The sequence below is a fragment of the Pistacia vera genome, unplaced genomic scaffold, assembly GCF_008641045.1.
Source record: "Pistacia vera cultivar Batoury unplaced genomic scaffold, PisVer_v2 Contig994, whole genome shotgun sequence".
In the NCBI taxonomy this organism is placed as follows: domain Eukaryota; kingdom Viridiplantae; phylum Streptophyta; class Magnoliopsida; order Sapindales; family Anacardiaceae; genus Pistacia; species Pistacia vera.
Window position 1 is genome coordinate 223,526 of NW_022196883.1, and position 25,907 is coordinate 249,432.

At 34.3% G+C, this 25,907-nt stretch overlaps 1 long non-coding RNA gene and 1 pseudogene across 1 annotated transcript; both read left to right on the forward strand.

The window, feature by feature from the left end:
* The first annotated feature begins 1,154 nt into the window (after positions 1-1,154).
* On the forward strand, positions 1,155-4,022 carry LOC116121549. Its single transcript, XR_004126742.1, has 9 exons — positions 1,155-1,230; positions 1,374-1,429; positions 1,668-1,745; positions 1,869-1,938; positions 2,088-2,198; positions 2,685-2,741; positions 3,085-3,414; positions 3,507-3,576; positions 3,725-4,022. It is a non-coding gene; the product is annotated as an uncharacterized LOC116121549 (long non-coding RNA).
* Positions 4,023-14,201: 10,179 nt separating this feature from the next.
* On the forward strand, positions 14,202-19,742 carry LOC116121563 (annotated as a pseudogene).
* The last annotated feature ends 6,165 nt before the right edge of the window (positions 19,743-25,907 follow it).

The following is a 25,907-nucleotide window of genomic DNA, read 5'->3' on the forward strand; positions in this document are numbered from 1 at the left end:
TCCCATTCCTAAGTTAATTTTCTTGATATTCACTTTTCATTGAAATGAAAGAGATTGTTTAGAAAAATAGGAATACAATTTCTTGAATGTAATTATAAAATTAAGAATGGATTGGCCCATTAATACAAATAAGGTACATGGGCCTTGTACTAGAGATCGTATTTGCGGAGTTAATTAATTAAATTAAAAAATATATATTAATTAATTATACTAAGGCATGCATTTGTATTGTTCTTCTATTTATAGTTCAATGCAGCATTTTGTCTCTGGAAGTAATGGGTTATGAAGAGTGTCGGAACGAGAACTCAGTTAATGGTTGGTTGTGAATTTCTCTTTTCTTTCTTCATTTCTGATGTTTAAAAGCACTTCAAAACATTGTGTTCTAATTCAATATTTCTTTATTTGCAGAACTGATTTACTATTGGGGTACTATCCTGAGAATTTACAATTTCATTTCACCGATCAGTAGAGAAAATACTCCAGCTCAAACCAATAAAGGACCAATTTTTATCTGTCATGGTGGTCACTCATTGAGGCACTTCTGACAAAAAGCTATTTGCCTGATGAAACAAGTGCTAAATCTTTGGTTTCACGCTTTCTTGGTAAGCAGCATTCATCTATATTTTCCAGCTGCCCTTTTATATTAAAACAGAGACAATCCTTGTAGTGGAACTGTATGATTCTGTTAGTTCCACATGCTTCCTTTAATTTCTATGAATTTGGGTCCAATGAATTGAGAAAAATAATACTACAAGACAACTGAATTTTTAATTCTGAAACAATATCTGAATATCATATTAAACATCATTTAGATATTAACATCATTTTTCTTCATTCTAGGCATGCATTCTCTATTTTTAGTTTCTATTTCATCAAATTTTCAGTTATGGAAGAGAAGAAGAATAGCTGTAGGAGGCTATAGGAAGAACACTAGTAATGGTTTGTTATGCTTTCTCACTAATCTTTACTATCTTCAGTTCTCATGTTAAATGGAAAGCATGTCACTGCTTTGTGTTTCTGATTCTGTTATTGACTCTAAATGCTGAAGTGATTTACGTTTCAATGGCTCTATATATGCTGAGAGTCTGCAGTTTCTGTCTCTCATCTGTGCAGGAAATACTCAAGGGCAAAGCAGTAAAGGACCATTTTTAAAGCAATGACAGCATTTGTAACAAGAAGAAACTTTGCCTGGTGAAACAAGTGCTGAATGTTTTGTTTTCACATTTCTTGGTGAGCTGGCATCAAATCTATATTTCTATCTCCTACATGATTCTTGAATTAGCATATCACTGTCATTCATACTTTTCATGTCTGATAATGATAACGTCGTGATCTTTTCCTTTACTAAGGCATGCAATCTCTATTTGACACAGTTCCAAATATATACCTTCGAACAAATGTGGAAGAGATGAAGGATAAATGTAGGACAGTATGTACTCAAGGATTCAAACGGTTGGTTCTGCTTTTTTAACTTTCTGTTTTTTGCTTCATGTTTAAATGAGAAAGTACATCACAGCACTATTAATGGTACTGTAAATTCTTTAGTATTTATATGAAACTGTTGGATTGCTCTTTCTTCAGGGAGCCTTCTCTACTTAGCAGGGACATTGAAAAGCCATGTTTTCTCTCGCTATTAAACTTGATTTTGATATGTTCATTTGATGCAGAGAAAGGGAAGTTTAAGATGTCATGAGTTTGCTGAAGAATCAAGGTTTTATGATGCATTAAGAAGTTTAAGAATCAAGGTTTGTATCATTGTTAATGTTTTCTTGGCTCTTGTTGCATTTTTTTTCTTGATCAAATTGTACCTTATTGGAAAAAAACTCTGTTTGAGCTTATTAAAACCAGGGATCAAATTTGATGAACAGGAAAACTTTGTATCATACTGGAAAATAGTGACAGGCCAGGAAATATCTGATGTATCTGTGCTTCTTGGAGGTCATAATCTGACTTTTCTACATCATTTTTCTGGTACTGCTAATCTGTTTTTTAATTTAAACTAAAAGCCGTATAATTTTCAATTTATAGTTTCATATTTCAGCTTTCTCATGATGGTTCCTGTTCTTTCTTTGTTTCTTGATTTCCAGTTAGGAAGCATATCACAGTATTATGTTTATTTCTTTGATGTAAGTGAAGAAGAGATCGTCAGAGTAAATACTGGAGGTCATAAAAATGCAGAACCAGTTTATCTCATTTATGTAAGAAAACTTTGCAAGATGAAACAAGGGCTCAATCCTGTTATTAACATTTCCAATGATCCACATTGTATCTCCTGCATGCTTCTTGCATATAACAAATTGTTATTGAATAGATAATTGAAACAGAGCATTTGGATCAAGTGAAAAACACATTTAGTAACAGCTTTCACAACAGTAATTTTGGTAAATAGAAAACTCCTTTCCTAACTTTGTAAAGGATTTAATTATAAGACAAATTTTTCAGCTGTTGTTGGGCATTTTCAAAGAAAATTTTTTAAAACAGAAAACTGTTTTTCAAAACAGAGCTTTAAGAAAATTTGATATCCAACATACTTTACAATCCTTTGAAAATACAAAAATTTGAATTTTTTTTTTATTTTTTTATTTTTTTTAAAACAGAGCTTTAAGAAATTTGTACCTACATATTTCAAAGAATAATGTGAACAGCTACGTTAAATAACTGTCAATGCCTTTGTCTTATGCCAGGGAGCTTCCCCAGTTGCTCTGGATTCCCTTCATGAAACACTTGGATGAGTCACTGAGGTTGGTTTTCTCAATTTTTCTAGCTTGAGGATATTGAAAATTTAAAAAGCCATTTACTTCTTAAGAAAACTTTACCTGTTTATGTTAGTTTTGATGCACTGAATTGAATTTAAATGCCATGAAAATCATGAAGAATCAATGTTGAAATATGATCAATATATATGACAGAAATTGGCAGAATGAAGTTGGAAATATCTACTATGAGATTAATCATATGTTATATTTTTTATGCGATTATTTTCTTTTTAATAAGGCATGCAAATTTCTTTTCGGTCACAGTTTCAAATTTGAACCATAGAACCAATATGGAAGAGAGGAGCTTGCTTTCTCTTACTTTTCTCAGGGAGCTTCTCAAATTACAGTGGATTCCCTCAATGAAATCATTTGATGACTCATTGAGAAAGACTTCTTTTCTTTGTTATCTCTATCTACTAAGGGGGGACGTTGAAAAGCCATGTTCTCTCTACTAAAATTTAATTTTGTTGCAGGCAGCCAAGTTTAAGATGTCATGAATTTGCTCAAGAATCAAGGTTGAAATATGAAACCAATTTGCAGTCTTTTCCTAAACCAAGAGTGTTATATGTACTAAGAAATTTGTTCTGTTTGAGCTTATTGAAAGCAGTTATTAATTTCCCTTTACCGGACTTTTAAGTATTTTATAACCCCAATTCAAGTATGTGCTTTTTTTTCCCAAATTCCTTTTTACTAAGATGTGTAATCTTCTATTTGAGGTTTCATATTTCATCAAAATATTTACTGTTCCAGAGATGCATTTTGCGGCATGGGAGAGAGGAAGAATGGTTTTTGCAGAGTTTCTGAACAAACTCAATTAATGGTTGGTTATGCTTTCTCAATTTTTCTCTCTGTTCTTTTTTTAATGCTTGATGTTTAATGTGAAAGCATATCTGAAGAAAATTGGTTCTGCTATTTCTTGATGGTTACTAACTATGCTGATAAATTCAAATTTCTGTTAAACATTTGAGGTTGCGACAATGGAGGACAAAATTACATCATGCACTGAAGAAAACTTGATTGAGTCACTTGCAAGCAAAAAGAAAATTTACAAGATGAAACAATTGCACAAAACCTGGTCTTCACATTTACTTAGTAAACTAGCATTTCATGCTGTTTAAATTTTGTCTGGCTTGGAAAATGTTTAAGTGGTTTTTTCTGTCATTTTGTACTAAAGCATGTAATTTTCTATTTATACTTTCAAGTTTCACCAAATAGTCATTGTTTCAGTGCAGCATTCTGCGCTATGGAAGATAATAGGTGTTAGAATAGTAGTCAGAAGAACTTAGTTAATGGTTGGTTGTGAATTTCTCTTTTCTTTCTTCCTTGCTGATGTTTAAAAGCACTTCACAACATTGTGTTATGATTTAGTTATTTTTATAATATGCAGAGAGGCAAGTTTAAGATGTCATGAATTGCTACCTATATTAAGACATTACTTCTGTTTGAGCTTATTAAAATCAGGGATCAAATTTGATCAACAAAACTGTATCATGCTGGAAAATAGTGACATGCCAGGAAATATCTGATGTATCTGTGCTTCTTAGAGGTCATAATCCCACTTTTCATACATCAATTTTCTGGTAATTTTAAGCTCTTTTCTTATTTTAACTAAAAGCTGTATAATTTTCAATTTATGGTTTCATATTTCATCAAATATTTATCGTCTCAGTCCAGCATTTCACCTTATCAAGGAGAGGAGGAATTAATGGCATTAAAAGCGTGGTCCAGAGAACTCAATCAGTGGTTGGATATGCTTTCTCAATGCTGCTTTCTGTTCTTTCTTTGTTTCTTGATTTCTAATTAGGAAGCATATCAGAGTATTATGTTTATTTCTTTGACGTATGTGAAGAAGTGATCATCAGAGTCAATACTGGAGGCGATAGAACTGCAGGACCAATTCATCTCATTTAAGGAATAAAACCTTGTTGAAGCGCTTGTAAACAAAAAGATAATTTGCCAGATGAAACAGGAGTTCAATCCTGTTCTTAAGATTTCCCTGGTGAGCTTCCAAATGTTCTATGTTTGTATCTCCTGCATGCTTCTTGCATAGAGCAAATTGTTATTGATAGTAGATACTTGAAACACAGCATTTTCCGAACCAAATTCTGGAACTTTGAGGAAAGGAAGAGTGGTTTTCGGAAGGTAGCCAAAAGAACTCTATTAATGGTTGGTTATGCTTTCTCAATGTTGTTCTCTTTTCTTTCTTTAGTTCTTTTTGTTTAATTGGAAAGCCCATCACATCATTTTGTAACTGGTTCTGTTATTTCTTTGATGGTTGCTGACTATGCTGATAATTTCAAATTTCTGTTAAGCATTTGAGGCCGTAGGAATGGAGGGGAGAATTACATCATTCACCGAAGAAAATTTGACTGAGGCATTTGTAAGAAAAAAGAAAATTTACCAGATGAAACAAGTGTTCAATCCCTAGTCTTCAACATTCACTTGGTAAGCTAGCATTTCATACTGTTTGTTTCTGTCTTCTACTTTCTCTTGAAAAAGAAGTCAGATTGAGGTGCTTGTTACATTCCTTTTCTTGACCAAGTTTTGCATATTTTAAGACATTTGTTTTCGTTGAACTTACTGAAACCAGGCATCTGATTCCCGTAGCAGAACTTTATATCATGCTGGAAAAAATTGTCCTTCTATTATACTAAGGCTGGAAAGGTCATAACCCCACTTTCTTTACATCAATTTTCTGATAATTTTTAAGTGCTTTCCTTTCTTTTATACTAAGGCATGTAATATTCTATTTATGGTTTAAAATTTCATCAAAAATATTTATTGTCTGATCTGTGCAGCATTTTGCATTATGGAAAAGGTGAAGAGTGGCATTAGGAGAGTGGTTGAAAGAACTCAGTCTCAGTTGATGGTTTGTTTTGCTTTGTCACTATTCTCCATCCTTTCTTCATTTCATAATATTTAAATAGAAAGCTCATCACAGCCTCGGGTGTCTGATTTTGTTTAATGTGCAGAACTGATTAACTAGTTGTTTACCTAAGCTGAGAATTTCCAAATTCTGTAACTGATTTGCTGAGAAAATACACAAGGGAAAAGCAATGAATTAAGGACCAATAATAATTATCGTTCAATGTCAGAAATTTCTCTGGGACACTTGTAACAGAATGCAAATTTGCCCGATGAAACCAGTGCTGCATCTTTTGGATTTCAAATTTTCTAGGTCAGTACATCTGATATATGTTTCTATCTCCTACTTGCTTCTTGAAAAGAACAAGCTGTTATTGACAATACCCAAGTTGTTTTTAAGTAACGATTCATTTTTTGGTTGATGTTGAACAGGTTCGTTAAATAACTGTCAATGCCTTTCTCGTGTCATATGCCAGGGAGCTTCTTCAATTGCACTGAATTCCCCATATGAATTACTTCTATGGTTCATTGAGGTTTGTCTTCTGAATTTCATGCATCATGCATGTTTACTTCTGAAGAAAACTTGACTTTTATATGTTGGTTATGATGCAGTAAATTATATGACAGATGGTGGTAGAATGAGGTTGTTTTTGCATTTCCTTTAAGGGCTTAAAAGTTATTGAATCAAGGTATCAAATTTCATCTACAGAACTTTCTATCATCCTGTATATATCTTCTATCATTTGTTTCAACCATTTTTTGTGATAACAACTTTTAAAAATAGATCATTGTTCTTAAGATTAAATTAGTGTTTGGAGAGAATGATATCAGCCTTACAAAATTTAATTGTCTTTTTTTCTTCTTTTTTTTCAAATTCATTTGTTGAAAACTAGTTATAAAATGATATTAAACAGGGCTAAATGCATTGACTTTATCTTACCATTGAATCCATCTTTTGTCAGGGAACTACAATTGGAGAACTGAATTTTAATCTCTGAAATCTTTTGATGGCTCATTGAGGCTTGTGTTGATTATTTCTCTATGTCATTAGGTGTTGAAAATTTAAAATGCTGCTTTCTTTTTTAAAGAAACTTGCTTTTGAAATGTCCTTGGATATCGAAATAATCAAATTTAAAATCCCATGAATTTGTTGAAGAATCAATTTAGAAATACTATTCATTTATGACAGATTAGAGTTGGCAGAACGAGTTCATTTTGCACTTTTTATTTTTTATTTTTTTTATTTCTTTATTTTTGGCTTAGAAGTTACCTGAATTGAAATGTCTGTTTTATTTGAGCTACATTTCAATTATTGATCAGAAAATGAAGGATAGACATAAATGCAGGAGACGTCATTGATTAACATGTGATAAAAGGGGAATAGGCCTGATGAAATGGGTAATTTAATTCGTTTAATCACACTTTTTTAATTTTCAAAAGGCAACAATTCCTTTTGTTGGCCCCAAAGTTTAAGACATTAGTTGTCATTGAGCTTACATGAAACTAGGCATCAAATTCCCTTTTCTTGACAGAACTTTGTATCATTCTGGAAAAAGTTGACAGGCCTGGAAATATTTTGTATAGCCTATGTTCGAACTCCTTGAAGGTCATAACCCCACTGTTTATAATTTTGGATTATGGAAGAGAGGAAGAATGTCATTAGGAGAGTAGTCGAAAGAAGTCAACTAATGGTTGGTTATGCTTTCTCTCTAATCTTTTATTCTTTCTTCATTTCTTATCGAAAGCACGTCACAGCTTTGTGTTTCTGATTCTCTTATTTGCTTTAATACATAGAACTGTCTACTAGCTGGGCTACCTATGCTGAGAGTTTATAATTATTTGAGAGTTCAATGGCAAAAACTTCATTGAGGCACTTGCTTGGTGAGTAGCATCTCATCTATATTGTAATCTTCTAAATTTATTTATCAATTTTTTTTTTTTTTTTTTCTAAATCACCTATGGATGTTCAAGCCTTTTTTGAGAATTAACATATAATCATTGTCATATAAAATCCTTTAAACAATACTTGTATTTCCTTCTAGTATAAAATCCTTTCTCTTATACTAAGGCATGTAATATTCTATTAATGGTTTCAAATTTCATCAAAAATATTTATTGTCTGATCTGTGCAGCATTTTGCATTATGGAAAAGGTGGAGAGTGGCATTAGGAGAGTGGTTGAAAGAACTCAATCTCAGTTGATGGTTTGTTTTGCTTTGTCAATTATTCTCCATCCTTTCTTCATTTCATAATATTTAAATAGAAAGCTCATCACAGCCTCGGGTTTCTGATTTTGTTTAATGTGCAGAACTGATTAACTAGTTGTCTACCTAAGCTGAGAATTTCCAAATTCTGTAACTCATTCGCTGAGGAAATACACAGGGGAAAAGCAATGAATTAAGGACCAATAATAGTTATCGTTCAATGTCAGAAATTTCTCTGGGACACTTGTAGCAGAATGCAAATTTGCACGATGAAACCAGTGCTACATCTTTTGGATTTCACATTTTCTAGGTCAGTACATCTGATATATGTTTCTATCTCCTAGTTGCTTCTTGAAAAGAACAAGTTGTTATTGACAATACCCAAGTTGTTTTAAAGTATTAGCATCATCAATGTCAGTTGTATTCCTGTAAATAATTGTTGAATTTTCATGTCACATTTTGCTTTTGCGTCAAATGTTCATGGAATGATAAATTGATCGAGATTCAAGACAAGGAATTAAGAGTTTAAATGGAAGATTTAATCATATTTTTGTTAACTGCTCTCTTATTTTGAAATTTCTGGAGATAATGTGTTTAAGAAATTTAACTTTTATCTACACACACACACATACTCACACTTTATTTTCTGTTTTCATCCAATGAAATGTTAAGATTTAAGAGGGTGCATTTTAAATCTAGATAGTGAGAGAAACACATCCAGTAACAGCTTTCAAAAACTAATTTTGACAAAAACACTTCAAGTAACGATTCATATTTTCGATTGATGTCAAAAAGGTTCGTTAAATTATTGCTAATGCCTTTCTCTTATGCCAGGGAGCTTCTTCAATTGCACTGAATTCCCTATTTGAATTACTTTTACGGTTCATTGAGGTTTGTTTTCCGAATTTTTATGCATCAAGCATGTTGAAAATTTAAAATACTGTTTACTTCTGAAGAAAACTTGACCTTTATATGCTAGTTTAGATGCGGTAAATTATATGACAGATGTTGGTAGAATGAGGTTGTTTTTGCACTTCCTTTAAAGGCTTAAAAGTTATTGAAACAAGGCATCAGATTTCATGTACAAAACTTTCTATCATCCTGTATATATCTTCTATCAGTTGTTTGAACCACTTTTTGTGATACAATTTTTAAAAACAGAACATTGTTCTTAAGGTTATATTAGTGTTTGAAGAGCATGATATCAGCCTTACAAAATTTAATTGTCTTTTGTTTTTCAAATTCATTAGTTGAAAACAAGTTATAAAATGATGTTAAACAGGGCTAAATGCATTGACTTTATCTTACCATTGAATCCCTCTTTTGTCAGGGAACTACAATTGGAGAATTGAATTTAATCTCTGAATTCTTTTGATGGCTCATTGAGGTTTGTTTTGATTATTTTTCTATGTCGTTAGGTATTGAAAATTTAAAATGCCGCTTTCTTTTTTATGAAACAAGCTTTTGAAATGTCCTTAGATATCAAAATAATCAAATTTAAAATCTCACGAATTTCTTGAAGAATCAATGTAGAAATACTATTCATTTATGACAAACTAGAGTTGGCAGAATGAGTTCTTTTAGGACTTTTTTTTTTTTTTTTTTGACTTAGAAGTTACTTGAATTGAAATGCTTGTTCTCTTTGAGCTAAATTTCAGTTATTGATCAGAAAATGAAGGATAGACATAAATGCAGGAGACGTCATTGATCAACTTGTGATAAAAGGGGAATAGGTCTGATGAAACAGGTAATTTAATTTGTTTAATCACACTTTTTTTTATTTTCAATGAGAGGCCTAGAAATATTTTGTATAGCCTATGTTCGAATTCCTTGAAGGTCATAACCCCACTTTTTATACTCCAGTTTTCTGAAAATGTTTTAAGTTTTTTTTTTTTTTTAAATTTATACTAATGCATGTTATTTTCTATTTTTAGTTTCAAATTTCATCAAATTTCGGGTTATGAAATAGAGGAAGAATGTCGTTAGGAAAATAGTCAAAAGAAGTCAACTAATGGTTGGTTATGCTTTCTCTCTAATATTTTGTTCTTTCTTCATTTCTTATGGAAAATTTATCACAGCTTTGTGTTTCTGATTATGTTATTTGCTTTAATACATAGAACTGGTTACTAGCTGGGCTACCTATCTTTAGAGTTCACAATTATGTGAGAGTTCAATGGCAAAAACTTCGTTGAGGCATTTGCTTGGTGAGTAGTGTCTCATCTATATTGATTATCTTCAACATTTATTTTTCAAATTTTTTTGATAATTTTAAATCACCTATGGATATTCAGGCCTTTTTGAGAATTAACATATAATCATTGTCATATACAATCCTATAAACAATACTTGTATTTCCTTGTTACAGTGTGCTTTGCAACAAATGATCATGGAATGATGAATTTATTTGGACGAGGAAGTCAAACATAATGGTACAAGTATGCTAGATGACATAAAATATAAATCATTTTGAAGGTTATTGTGATGATACGACTAAATTCAATGGGAAGGTCTCATCACCACATTAGCACGGTGATTATGGGTGAAGCAATTGTTTCCAGTGTCCTGCAGCAGCTCAGTTCAATCATTGGTAAAGGGATACAACAGGAGGTGACGCTAGTCATTGGTGCTAAAAAAGAAGTTTAAAAGCTTAGGAACAATCTTCAAGCTGTGCTCATTGATGCAGAGGAAAGACGAGTGAAGGAGAAACGTCAGACTCTGGTTTCCCCTGCGGGCATCTCAGGTTCCCTTGCTTTTATCTTCGAGAGAGTTGCATTTCCGGTTGAAATTTCAGCTGATGTCGGTCCAGTGGTAGTTCTCAGCCACCTATCATATAGGAGTTGAAACTGAAAATACTGTAACAGCTACAGGTCCAAAACCCTTTTTATTAAAATGTTTACGCCATCAAATCTGGCAACAAACACCACCATAAGATATTGTAAAGCAAACAACGTTACAAAGCTTTCTGCCTAATTCTTAGCAAGAACACCAAATAAACTATTGAATAATGATATAAGGAGTGGCCTGTACATGAATCATTTAATCAAACACTCCTTGATTGAGAGGAAGCAGCCTAATTTACCCTTCCTTTCAACAATTTATCAACTGGGGTTTGCCCGGAGATGTTACAAATCTGCCCATGTTATATATCCAAACTCCAGACTTTTATTCATAAATTACGCAGTTACATAAAAGATAATATTTAAATCACTCAGTCAAAAGATCCCTCAACTTCGATCCCAAAACAGAACTCCCACGTCAACTGACAATCGAAGAGCCTCCGCCTAACAAATCCCTGGAAGAAAACAGTAAATCAGGTAAGTTCACTCTGAACCAAGCACTTGACTTCTTTGATTACATGATGCATATCCAACCCACTCCTCCAATATCATCATTCAATATTTTTTCGGAGCATTTGCTAAGAAATACGCTCTTTCGCTCTACAATTATGTAGGATTTTCACAATTTAGCTTATTGTTCTTCTATGTGAATGATTTTTGAAAGATAATCTACTACAGAGAAAAAAACTTGTGTAAGATAATTAAAAGATATCGTGTGGAATGGGTTGGACAGATTTTAACCTGTTATTTTTTCGGGCTAACCCAATCGGAGTTGAGCCCGTTTAGCTGATTGTTCTTCTATAGATTGATTACAAGATGGTTATACTTATACATGCTCACAAAATAATATAAATAGATTGTTTTGATTTTTCAAGATTTTGAAACCATGATATACCTCTACTATCAAAGGAATTCACTAATCCATTTTATCAATTCTTCCCTTCTATAAAACTCCATTGAAATATTGGAATCATTCGAAGTGAGTCTATTTTACGTTCTCTCAATCCCTAATCCCTTTCTTCTATGTGGCTTGATTTTGATTTTGGCTTTCTTACTTCTTAGTTCTGATTTTGATTTTTAGTAGGTGTCGTAAGCTCAAAAATGCTGGGATCCCACACATATTTATTTTATTTTGAATTTTTTTTTTTTCTTTCAAATAGACCAAAGCTACCATTAATATTGACGTAGATATTGAACTTTTGAAGAAAACTTTCTGCCTGTTTTGCTATCATGATTTATAATTATATGTATGCTTAGAAGTTGTATTTACCATTTTTTGGTATGATTATTTAAAAAAAAAAAATCAACAAGTAATGTGACTTATATTCAAATTATATATAAATACAAAGAAATCTTTCACTATTAAATTGAATTCTGAATCCTGGAAAATTAGGATGCTTGTGAGATATAATATCATTCCATGTGAGTTGAACTATGACCCTTTTGAAACAGTCATAGTATGCTCATCGATCTCTCGTTGGTTGTTTCCAAATTTCATTATCTATAGCCATAACTTTTTGTATTGGTTTATTCAAATACATTACTAATAAGTCTTTTGGTGTTAATCAACTTATTAATAGATTGGCAGAAGTATTGTTTTGATAGATAACTCTTTATGTTGTTCATTATATATCTAAGTTCAATAATTTACTTTCATTTACTTGAATGCTCGGTCTCAACTCTGGAGATAGAACTAGTAATAGACATAAAACCATCCAGTCCGAGTTTTATTAATTTCTTGATGGTATTTGTATTTCTTTTTTCAAAGAAACTAAAACAATGTCTTTACTTTAAAAGATTACAATAAAATAAACTATTTACAAACGTTAAGATCTATTGAAGATATCACAAAAGATTCATACATAAAATGCTAAGCATAAAAAATTAACTTTTTTCAGTGTATTAAGAAGATTTGGTTTAGTGTTTTCGTACTACAAAAGAAAATTATGTTAGGTGTTTGTAAAATATGACTTTAATATGTATATGCATTAAGTATAATGTTTTGGAAAAAGAAAATAAAGAATGTTTCAATAAATTATTAATTTATATAAATAAAGAATGTTTCAATTAATCAATAAATTTTTATGGTCCCAAAGTTATTAATTTATCAAGATTTAACAGTATTTTGCTTACGTATAAGAATTCTCATAAGCCACATCCAAATTTTGCTAGTAACAAGTAGATAATGAAATTTTATAATTTTTAATAAAAACAAAAATTAACTGAAATTTTTGTTGTTTAATATCAGATAATACCAATAAACTATTAATCAATGTCATCTAATTACTACTTTAAACCCAAAGAACATATGTAGAAGAACTGAAGTAAACATATGTATGAATTTATTAGGGTTACTTTCTATTATCCTCTGAATTGGAGCTGATAGAAGAAATAAAGGAGTTACTTTCTATTATCCTCTGAATTTGCGAAGCATAATATGCTGTGGAGATATAGTATGAGTTTGTTACACACGACGCAAAGAAGGACAATTTGGAAAACACTATCCTTTGAATCAATCCATCAGGTATGTGCAAAAACATCGCACCATTTATCAAAATGTTTATGGCCGATATGAATATTTCCCCAATAGAAGGAAACCAATCATTCTTACACCTCACATTGTATATTCAACTTTGTTGTATTGCCCTTCTGATTTGATTGCTTTGAGTCTTTTCCTTTGGTATGCAAAACAACGAAATTATTTTCATGATAGTCAATCAGTTGGTCACACGATTAGTGTGGTTTTATACTATGTATTAATCGATTGCTTATCAAAGATTGGGAGGTATCATGATGCACTTGATGTGTTCATAGTTTGTTAAAAAGGAAATTGGTTCCAGACTCTTATACGTTTTCTTCTTTATTATCTACTGTATGTTTGTCTAGGAGATTTTCTCTTTTACCCAAGTTAGTAAATGGACTTGTGGTAGAAGCGGATATAGTAGTTTGTAACAGACTTTTAAGTTACTTTTTCGAAGGTGGGCTTCCATCTCATGGTGTGGAGTTATATAATGATATGTTGGATAGTGGTGTGAGACCTGATAAGTACAGCTTTTTTGGATTACTTTGTGGACTATGTGGAGCCGGAAGAATCGATGAAGCATTTAGTGTGTACCAAGGGATTTTAATGAATCATACTGCTCTTGATGCACATGTACATACTTTAATTATGGATAAACTTATAAAAGCTGGTGAACGTCATAGAGCCATTAGATTGTTTGGAAGGGCATAGTAGAGAAATACCCACTAGACATTGTATAATATACAGTTTTTATTTGTGGACTTCTCAAGGGTGGGAGGATTGGAGAAGCATCTACCTTGTATAGTCAGGTGAAAGAGATTGCTTTATCTCCTAGTGCTCACATTTATAACATAATGCTTTCTAGTTTCTGTAGGGAAAGAGATATTAAAATGGTCAAACAACTGTTACAAGAAATCATCAAGGCTAGAATTGAGCTGAACTATAGGACATTCACAAGGATAACTAGTTTTATATTTGAATTTCAGCGGTCTTCTTCAACCCTAAATCAATTTATTGAAATGTGGAATTTGTTTCTTGATTTTATAGGTATTTTGTTTTCAACTTACATGCAGGAAAAGGGATGATCTGGATGAAAATATTGATGCGGAAACTGATTTGGCTCTGAGGCAGGCACAGAGTTTGTTCTTTGATTGCAATGAGTTTGGAGATGATAGGCCACTCTCTTGTTGCTCCTTCTCACGTGATGGGAATCTGCTTGCTACATGGTATCCATCCTTTCCTCTTTCTCAACAAGAACATACAAGCACCAAGAGAGCTTTTTATGATTTGGATGCCATTTTTTCTTGCAATGGCTTGTTAAGGGATTAATATATCCGGGAGGAAACATTTTTTTCTCTTCAAATAGAATGTCAGGTCACAGCCAACTATAAAAGCTTAAAAATTTTCCTCCCTCCCTCTAAAGAATGAATTAATGGCATGTGCTTCTTGCTAGGAAAAACTATTTGTAATCTATAGCTGAAACATTGCCTTATTCAAGTTTTGTGGAGCTGAGTATAAATATTCACATCATTCATGGGAAGTTCACCTGAGAATTTTTACTTACACTTCTGCCTTATTCAGTTTGTTAATTAGGTTTAGTAGGGTGGTAATGAACTATGGCTTTGCATGTCCTATGTGATTAAAGATTCTCCTGTAATGCTAATGAGAATAAATGGAGTTCCTCCCTTGTTTTCTTTTTCCTCAGTGCCTTAAGTGGAGTTGCTAAGATATGGAGCATGCCAAAAGTGGACAAGGTTTCTGCCTTGAAGGGACACACTGAACGTTTGATTGATGTTGCATTGTCTCCTGTGCAAAATCATTTGGCTACTGCTTCTGCTGACCGGACTGCAAGTTGTGGAACTCTGAAGGATCTCGCCTGAATACTTTTGAAGGCTATCTGGATCGTCTTGCATGGATTTCTTTCTATCCATCAGGAAAGTACTTGGCACGACCAGCTTTGATAAGACATGGAGACTGTGGGACGTAGATACGGGAGCAGAGTTGCTTCTTCAAGAAGGTCAAAGAAGGAGTGTCTATGGAATTGCCTTCCACCATGATTGATCTTTGGCAACTTCTTGTGGACTGGATTTGTTGGCAGAATATATGATAGTAAGGCTTGCATCTTCATGTCACAGCAGTGTGCTTTAGCATCAAATACATCTGTCATTTGCTATGTCTGTTTTGGCTGTGATCTCTGTACTTAATATGACAAAGCCATGTTCTCTAATAAAACTTCGATTTTGATATGTCAATTTTATCCAATGAGACAAGTTTGAAATGTCATGAATTCGTTTTCTTGTTGCATTTTGTTAGGATCCCACATTGAAAGGGAAATGGGTGGGCATGTGGGTTATAAAGGCTTGGGTACCCTCCCTTGGCAAGCCGGTTTTCCAAGGAGAGTTCTACCCAAGCCCATAAAAGACCCATGACCCAGCCCAAATTATTGAGTTATTAGAGTGGGTTCCTATCAATTGGTATCAAAGCATGATTCTGCGCCTATGTGGCAGGCTGACCTTGGGCCCGGGCTGCTACCCCGAAAAAGGGCATGTAGGCCCGAGGGAAAGGGGATCCGCGTAGTCACCCAAGGGGTAAAGAGGTCGACGGGGGTAAAGAGGCCGACGTGGACGTCGGTTGCGGAAGCGTGGTGGAATGTTGGGATCCCACATTGAAAGGAAAAAGGAATGTTGGGATCCCACATTGAAAGGAAAAAGGGTGGGCATGTGGGTTATAAAGGCTTGGGCACCCTCCCTTGGCAAGCCGGTTTTTCAAGGAGAGTTCTACCCAAGCCCATAAAAGACCCATGACCCAGCCCAAATTATTGAGTTATTAGAGTGGGTTCCTATCACATTTGCACTATTTGAGCTTATTGAAACCAGGCATGAAATTCTTTCTACTGAAGTTTGTATCATCCTGGAAAAAGTTACAGGCCTGGAAATATCTTGCATAACCTATATCCATACTTCTTAAAGGTCATAACCCCACTTTCCTTCAATTTTCTGATAATATTAAAGTGCATTATTCTTTTACATTAAGGCAATCGATTATATTCATTATCATTTCAAATTTCATCAAATACTTCAATTTTCTCACTGCAACATTTTGCGCTATGGAAGAGAGGAAGAGTGGCATGAGGAGTAGTCGAAAGAACTGATCAGTTAATGGTTGGTTATGCTTTCTACTGATCTTTATTTTTTCTTCATTTTTTTAATCTTCTGTTCCTGATTCTATTATTTCTTTAATAGGCAGAAATAATTTTCGAGTTGGGAAACTTTAATGCTAAGAATTTATAATTTCTGTCATTGATCAGCTGAGGAAATACTCAAGGGCAAAGCAATGCCAGAATCTTTTGGTGTTCACATTTGTTTGGTGAGCTAGCATCTCTGAACTACATATATTTCAGTCTCCTAATTCCTTCTTCAAAAGAACAAATTGATGTTTAAATGGAAAGCATATTACAGGAGTAGTTATAACTTGAAACAGAGCATCTTCGTAAGCCAAACTTGGGGAAGTTTGAAATGTTATGAGGCTGTATTCTAAATCTAGAAACATGTATCGAAACACACATTCATCAACACATTTTAAAAAACTAATTTCAGAAAATAGAAAAATCAATTTCTTACGTTCGCAAATTCATTTGATGTTTGTTTTTGTTGTCTCTCTACCTAGTAGGATATTGAAAAGCCATGTTCTCTCCAATAACACTTGATTTGATATGTTAATTTTGATGCAGTGAGTCAAGTTCAAGACGCCAAAAGTTTTGTTGGTTAAGGTTTTTTATCATGTGCAAAAGTTTAAGAAATTTGTTGTCTCTAGGCTTATTGAAACCAGACATCAATTCCCTCAACAGAACTTTGTGTGATGCTGGAAAAAGTTGACAGACCTGCAGGTAACTTATGTCCTTACTCCTTGAAGGTCATAACCCCCACTTTTTTCACATCAATTCTCTGATAATTTTTGAAGTACAATTTTCTTTATACTAAGGCATGTAATTTTCTATATCTAGTTCAAATTTCATCAGTTTTTCGGGCTATGAAAGAGAGGAAGAATGGCGTTTGAAGTGTAGTTGAAAGAAAGAACTCAACTAATGGTTTTTTATGCTTTTTTTATGGGTATGGTGATTGGTGGCCACCTGTTGCCCTTGTTACAGCTTGAACCCAAGACCCTCTGGTCTTTTAACTCCTGAATCCATCCTTCACTCCATCAGGCCACAAGAGTTGGTTTTTTATGCTTTCTCACTAATCTTTTTTGTTATGCAGTGTTGATTTACTAGTTCATTGGCTTCCTATATATGTGGAGAATTTACAATTTCTGTCATTCATCAAAAGAGAATATACTCAAGAGAATATAGTTCAAGGGCAGAATCTTTTTTTTTTTTTTTTTTTTTGTTATCGGGGTTGTTTGGGCCAGCTTACACGCACCTCGACTAGTCCCTTGACCCCGAACAAGGCTTCCAAAACAGGGCAAACCTTGCGGTCCGTGACCAACAATAGTAGCAACTGTTTTGTGATTCTTCATTGAGGCACTTCTAACAAAGAAGAAACTGTTGCCGGATGAAATAAGTGCTGAATCTTCTGGTTTTTATTAGGCCACTTGAGCAGGCCGGTGATTCTATCATCTATTTATTTGGAAAATATAAGACCAATTACTATGTTGCTTCATTTGGTCTTGGGACCAGAGTCTTTACACAAAAGAAATCTGAAGAGATGTGTTTGTTTTTGTATGGTCAAAATAACCGGTAAGTCTTACATGCATTTCATAGTGAAATGCACCACCAAACCATGAAAAGAATCAGATTTGGGTCCCATCCCATGTACGGAGAAATTCTGCATAATCTGAATAAAGCAAAATTTGATTTAAGCCTTTAAGGTGTCATTGACGAAAAGAGTAAGATTTTGGTCCCATATAAGGAGAAAAATCTGCATAATCTGAACAAAGCAAAAGTTGATGTAAGTTGTAGGCCCACCAACCCAACGTCAATGTAAAGCAACTTATTGATGAGTTGTGAGATCAAGTTACAGAGAACTGGCTTTTAGAGAAATGTAAATTAGTTGTTTATTTGAATGATAGATGCATTTTTTTACATCTACTTGAGGATTTGTTGTAGAGAGTTTGTTCTTTGATTGCAATGAGTTTGGGATGATAGGCCACTCTCTTGTTGCTGCTTCTGACATGATGGGAATCTGCTCGCTAAATGGTATCCATCCTTTCCTCTTTCTCAACAAAAACATGCAAGCACCAAGATAGCTTCAGTTTTTATGATTTGGATGCCATTTTTTCTTGCAATAGCTTGTTAATGGTTTAAAATATCAGAGACCAAACATTTTTTTTCTTCAAATAGAATGTCAGGTCACAGCCAACTATAAAACCTTAAAAATTTCCCCATATCCCTCTAAAGAATGAATTAATGGCATGTGCTTCTTGTTAGGAAAAACTATTTGTAATCTGTATTTGAAACATTGCACATGATAGGTCCTTCAAATTAGGTCATCTTGATCCTTCCCATTTTTGTGGAGCGGAGTATACATATATTCACATCATTCATGGGAAGTTCACCTGAGAATTTTGACTTACACTTCTGCCTTGTTAATGAGAATAAATAGAATTCCTCCCTTGTTTTTTTTTTTTTTTTTTTTTTTTCCCCTCAGTGCCTTAAGTAGGGTCGCTAAGATATGGAGCATGCCAAAATTGGACAAGATTTCTTCCTTGAAGGGGCACACTGAACGTTTGATTGATGTTGCATTGTCCCCTGTGCAGAATCTTTCTATTGCTTCTTCTGATCGGACTGCAAGGTTGTGGAACTCTGATGGATCTTTTCTGAATGCTTTCGAAGGCCATCTGGATCGTCTTGTACAGATCTCTTTATGTCCATCAGGAAAATACTGGGCACGACCAGCTTTGATAAGACATGGAGACTGTGGGACATAGATACGGGAGTACAGTTGCTTCTTCAAGAAGGTCAAAGTAGGAGTATCTGTGGAATTGCCTTCCACCATGATTGATCTTTGGCAGCTTATTCTGGACTGGATTTGTTGGCACATGTTTGGGACCTCCGCACAGGAAGAAGTATTCTTGCCTTTGAAGGCCATGTGAATCCGGTGGGACTTTAAACTTTGTGATTCCTTTTCTTTTTGCTATTGAATTAATATTTTGCCTTTCTTGAAATATAATATTTCACTAAATTAAATTTTATCTGTGCTCTTTTTTAGGTCCTCGGTATTAGTTTTTCACCCAATGGATTTCATCTAGCGACCAGTGGTGAGGAGAATACTTAAGGGGGAAAAGATCTTTATATACTATTCCAGTACACTCGAATCTTTTATCATAGGTGAAGTTTGAACCTCAAGAAGGGTACTTCCTGGTGACGGGGTCATATGACATGAGGTGCATTTTCTTTGTGCAGTTTTTGTTTTGTTGAAAACAATATATATATTTGAGTTTCAAGTTTTTGTTTGGCTCATTTCATTTTATGTGTTTCCAGGTTTGGTCTGGCCAAGACTTTAAGCTTGTAAAAACCTTGGCAGGGCATGAGTCAAAAGTTACTTCTTTGGATGTTGGTGCAGGTAACTTCTCTAGCTATAAAACAACTAAAGCATATATTTGAAATTTCTATTTCTTTCTGTTGTTTTATTGACATATAAATTTGCATGGTTGAGAAATTCTGTGCTGCAATATATCCTGCTCCACATACTTTTGAAGTGTAATATCCTGATGCATGCATTATAGCTCGACTTTTTTGGTGGTACTACTAAAGTTTTTCTTAAAAGTATATAATCCAAGTTTTCCAAAAATCTCATGCTACGTTAATTTTTTCCACTCATAAAACTGGTTTTGACATTTCCCTAACTTTTTGGAAAAATTAGGAATATCAGAAAATCTTTAAAGAGTTTTGACATTTATGTGCAACTGTCAAGAGACTTCCTCAAATTGGTTTTTTTTTTAAGCTCCACAAGTCCTGTTACTGGTTTTTTTTCACTTTCTGCGTTTCTGCACATAGATTCATTTTTGAGGGAAAAAGAAGTCAAATTACTTACCAGGAAATGATATGCACATTAATCCATGTAGATTACAGCTTAGTAAACACAAATAATATTAATTATAGAGGCAAAATAACTCAGCAGAAACAGGCAAATGAGTACTAATTTTTGATAAATAGTAATACATGATTTCAGTACAAAGGAGTAGATCGCCTAATACATCAACTTTCAAATAATGTTTAAATCTTTCTTTCTTTATACCAAGGCACGTAATTTTCTATCCATAGTTTCAAATTTCATCAAATTTTTGGGTTATGGAAGGAATTATGGCGTTAGGAGGATAGTTGAAAGAACTGAACCAATGGTTTGTTATGCGTTCTCACTAATGTTTATTCTTGATGCTTAAGTGGAAAGCATATCATAGCTTAGTGTTGCTGGTTCTGTTATCTACTTTGATACGCAGAAGTGATTTACTAGTTGGCTCCCTATGCTGAGAATTTACAATTTCTGTCACAGATCAGTAGACCAATCAAAGACCAATATCAACAACAAGAAAAATGCCCGTTTTAGGCAGCATTTTGCTGTCACAACGCCCTTTTTCCGACAGCTTTGCTAAACTTCATTGAGGCAATAGTAAAAAAAAAAAAAAAAATTTGCCTGATGAAACAAGTGCTGCATCTTTTGGTTTTCACACTTGCTGGGTGAGCTAGCCTTTTCCTATCTGCCACTTGCTTCTTGAAAATCCCCAATTACCTATTTATATACCAATTTTCTATATTTAGTTCACATTTCATCAGTTTTTCAGGTTATGAAAGAGAGGAAGAATGGCGTCTGAAGAGTAGTTGAAAGAAAGAACTCAATGAATGGTTTGTTATGCTTTCTCACTAATCTTTATTGTTTCTTTATTTCTTGATATTTGAGTGGAAAGCATATCACAGCGTTGTGTTTCTGATCCTTTTATTTACTTTAATATGCAGAGTTGATTTACTAGTTTAATGGCTTCCTGTAGATGCTAAGAATTTCTGTCACTCATCAAAAGAGAATATACTCGAGGGAAAAACAGTAACGGACCATTTTTTATGGTTCAAGGGCAGAATCTTCACTGAGGCACTTGTAACAAGAAGAAACTTTTGCCTGATGAAATAAGTGCTGAATCTTCTGGTTTTTATTAGGCCACTTGAGCATGCCGGTGATTCTATCATCTATTTATTTTGAAAATATAAGGCCAATTACAATGTTGCTTCATTTGGTCATGGGACCAGAGTCTTTACATATAAGAAATCTAAATAAGATTTCTGCATAACAAAGCAAAAGTTGGTGTAAGGTGTCATTTATGAAACAAAATAAGATTTGGGTCCCATATATGGAGAAAAATCTGCATAACAAAGCAAAAGTTGATGTAAGGTGCAGGCCCACCAAGCCAACATTATTCACTATTATTTCCAATAGGTTTGGTAATATATCAACATCAATGTGAACAACTTATTGATGAGTCGTGAGATCAAGTTACAGGGAACTGGCTTTCAGATAAATGTAAATTTGTTGTTTATTTCCATGATAAATGTATTTTTACACATCTACTTGAGGATTTGATACAACGTTTGCTAATATCCAGTCAACAGACTTTTGATCTTTTATATATCCTAATTTTAATTAATAAACTATAAGTTTTATGTATTTTATTTATTAATTCTCTCTCCCATTAAGTCTTTCTTGAAAATAAGGAGTAAATTAAATTTAAAGAGTTTATTGGATTTGAATAAAAATTTTGTTCTTTATATTTAGAAATTGATGAAGATACTATTTATTTATATAAAAGAGCATCATTGGAGATGCTCTTAGAGTTAGAATCACTTCATTTTTTTCCCTTACTAAAATACCTATCAATTTTACCCGTATTTGGATTAATATCTTGCTATTTAAAATTGTCAACCATATCATCACCATCCTTATTAACTTTCTTTGCTACCAACATCTCTTGAAATTTCATCTTAACATCTTCTGGGAACTTGACTACATGACTTAACTTGGATATGGGTTCCAACTGTATTATACCATCCCAATACAGTGTACCACAATAGTTACATGTAAGATGCAATCTATTTTCCTCATTCATTTTTTACAATGCTCCCATGTAATATCATCTAATTTTCCCTTCTTATTTTTCATAATTCAAATCTTAGTCTTAATCTAATGGACCAGAAGAGACTGCAAAAAAACCAATTGAAAAGCATAACTTAAGGAAAACAAATTAAAACTCATATACAAGAGGTCTGTAAATTTGTTATCCATAAAACAATGCAACTAGAAATTTCTTGGTATTCTAATATTATATTATTTAATTGTCTTCCGTTGTATTCAACAATCAACAAACATAAATCACTTTTTTATATTTTTAACGAGCAAGACGAACAAATCAAGATTTTTGTAATATTATATTACAAATCAAATATGTAATGAAAAGAGAAAAAGAGTAGTTTACCTGAATCCATTCTTGTAGAACTTGGGTGATTTTAGCTTAATTGGTTTAATTTCTTACTGTTGAGGAGTGGGAACTTAGAGGCTGGGATGTAATTGCTCTTTCACTATGAGTGAATCTAAGTAGGGTAAAATTAGGGATGAGTAAATTTGGATGGGTTTTAGTGAATCAGGTTGGGTGATGCAGATCCAACTCAATCTATTTCAACTCGACCTGAAAAAAATTTTTAGGCCTTCGACCAAAATTAAAAAGATTGTATCGATTTGTATTAATATTTTTAAGGATATAGATCAATACGTATTGTATTATATGATACATATCAACGTATCATTCATGACATGTATAGAATCGTATTGATACTAATAACTAATCAACACATCCTCTAGGTCTATTTGGGTCCAGCACGACGCAGCCCAATCAACTCACGACTACGTGGCATCATTACTTGCACCCGATGTACTACTTGCTTATCCTTCCTCTCTCCTTCTCTTAAAAAAATGTGGTTCCCTTCCCTACAATACAACAATGTATTGACTGGTCGCCTGTCCAACCCAGTGAAATAGACTCCATAATTGACTATTAGTAAATGCACAACCACATATATGTCTCTCATTGATGAAGATAATAAATTTGGGTCCCATATAAGGAGAAAAATCTACATAATCTGAACAAAGCAAAAGTTGATGGAAGGTGCAGGCCCATCAAGCCAACATTTCTCACTATTATTTTCAATAGGTTTGGTAATGTATCAACGTTAATGAAGTTACAGGGAAACTGGTTTTTAAAGAAATGTAAATTTGTTTTTTATTTCCATGATAGATGCATTTTTATACATATTACAATATTTGCTTATGTATTATATGTTAATGTTCAGTAGTAATTATTAGTCTTCAAACTATGTTCATAGTTGATGGATTGTGCGGGGCACTTTCACGACCCTCGCGGTGGTACGAACCGTCCCGCGGGGTGTGGGAGCCACCCGCATAACGATCGGGATCGTTCTGCTGGTGATGATAGGAATCATCGCACCCAGCATTTTTGCTTGGGTTGGCCTGCGACGTGGCATGGGACAGCTCGGGATTCACTTTTTCATCGAGTCTCAGCTTTGCCGACACCCTGCTCGGGGCGCCTTTCGCGTTTGCTGGCCCTTGGGAGCCCGTAGGCTTACTTTTTGCCACTTGTTTACCCTTGCGCTTACGCGCTGCAGTGCTCGCGGCACGGGCTATCGCCCTTTGCCGCGCTTTCGCGTGACCTGCAGGCGTCTTTGGCAATTGTACCGCTCCGGCTGTCGTAGATGACATGCCTTGGTCCAAACGGTCCAACCTCTGGTTGACCGTCTGGAGAGTATTATCAAACCTCTCAAGGTAGCTTCTAATAGCAGGGTCTAATTGCGGAGCTGCCGGGATTTCCCCGGTAGCATTGTGCGAAGCTGGAGGTATGTTGGAAGGGGTGTCCCTCTAGGCTGGGGGGACTCCTTCAGCATGCTGGTTCACCTGCTCAGGTCCAGATTGACGGGCCATTTGTAGCTGTAAGACCAGTAGGTCAAAGATTCTCCTGATGAAGGGTAGACACTAAATCAGCCCTCCTTCTAGCGCCAAACTGTTGATGCTCGTTTTTGGCACCAACTAATAGTCACATGCGTATTGCTGATTGGTGGATTAACACACGTGATAATGGATATACGAAGTGAAATAAATGCAGAGAAAGCTTTTAAAGTGGTTCGGATGCTAAGGTAGCAAGTCCTACGTCAACTGATGTGTATTGTTATTAGTGTGGGTCAGGTCGCAAAGCGGACTGACTTACAGAGGAATTATGAAAAGTAAATGTGTTTACAGGAGAGAGAGAGTCTTTNGTAGCTGTAAGACCAGTAGGTCAAAGATTCTCCTGATGAAGGGTAGACACTAAATCAGCCCTCCTTCTAGCGCCAAACTGTTGATGCTCGTTTTTGGCACCAACTAATAGTCACATGCGTATTGCTGATTGGTGGATTAACACACGTGATAATGGATATACGAAGTGAAATAAATGCAGAGAAAGCTTTTAAAGTGGTTCGGATGCTAAGGTAGCAAGTCCTACGTCCACTGATGTGTATTGTTATTAGTGTGGGTCAGGTCGCAAAGCGGACTGACTTACAGAGGAATTATGAAAAGTAAATGTGTTTACAGGAGAGAGAGAGTCTTTCTAAAAAATGGCCGAATCCCCTTAATGAAGGGGTCTTCTTCATTTTATATCAAACTGAAGCGTGTAATCATCATTAAATTCATGGGTTGGTGTGATTGTCAGGATATAATCCGGCTTTATGTCCCATTGCTCTCTTCCCAAGCTGACTTCGCACGATTTATTGCAGGGAAATAGACGCGTGTGAGCTCCATATCATGTAGCAGGTTGTAACAACTCCTCTTTAGTACTATTCTTATAATACGTACCATGTAAAATATAGATATGTATATAATATAAAAGATAGTGGGCTCAAATTTTTCTTTACTCATAAAAATATACTTCTTTATAAATACAAAATACCATGTATTAAAAACTTTCTAATTAATACAAAATATCATAGCTGGTGGACAGTAGTGCCAATACTCTTCGCTCCTTGACGTCCATCCGATCGCTGCTCCTAAATCCTGCAAAACAGAGAAGAACAACGGGGTGAGCACAACAATGCTCAGTAAGTAAATCCTCTACTACTTGTCCCCGCAACTCACTCTTTGGTTCTCTCCTTACCCTACTGTTCTTCTATTTCTATTTCTCCCTGTTCATATTTCTTTCTAAAACTGTTCTTCTTCTTTAACTCTGTTCTGCTCTTATTTCTTTCTTTCTCTCTATTCTTATTCTCTTATTCTTACTCACCATGAAGTACAATCATGGTTCTCTCTTATTCTCATTATACTCACCATGAAGGAAGATCATGGTTCTCGCCTGTATAAGCTCTACATGCAATTAATACAAAAGAACTGCATGTTTCTTCTTCTACTCTCTATTGTTATTAGCTCAAACTTTCGCATTCTTTCTCAGACTCTCTCTCTCTTTCTATCTCATTCTCTCTCAAGCTTTCTCAAGCTTTCTCAAGCTTTCTCATTCTTTAATTCTTTCTATTATCTCATTCTCATTTCTGTTTCTCTTTCTCATAATTCTTTTCTGTTAACTCTCTCTTTAGTAGTCACGGCCTCATCTTACCGGAGGCACGGCAGGGACTCGCTCCCGCTCTACGTGACTTCTACTCATTCTAGCCGATCGAACTTGGTTATGCATGGATTCGGAACCCTTGGCCA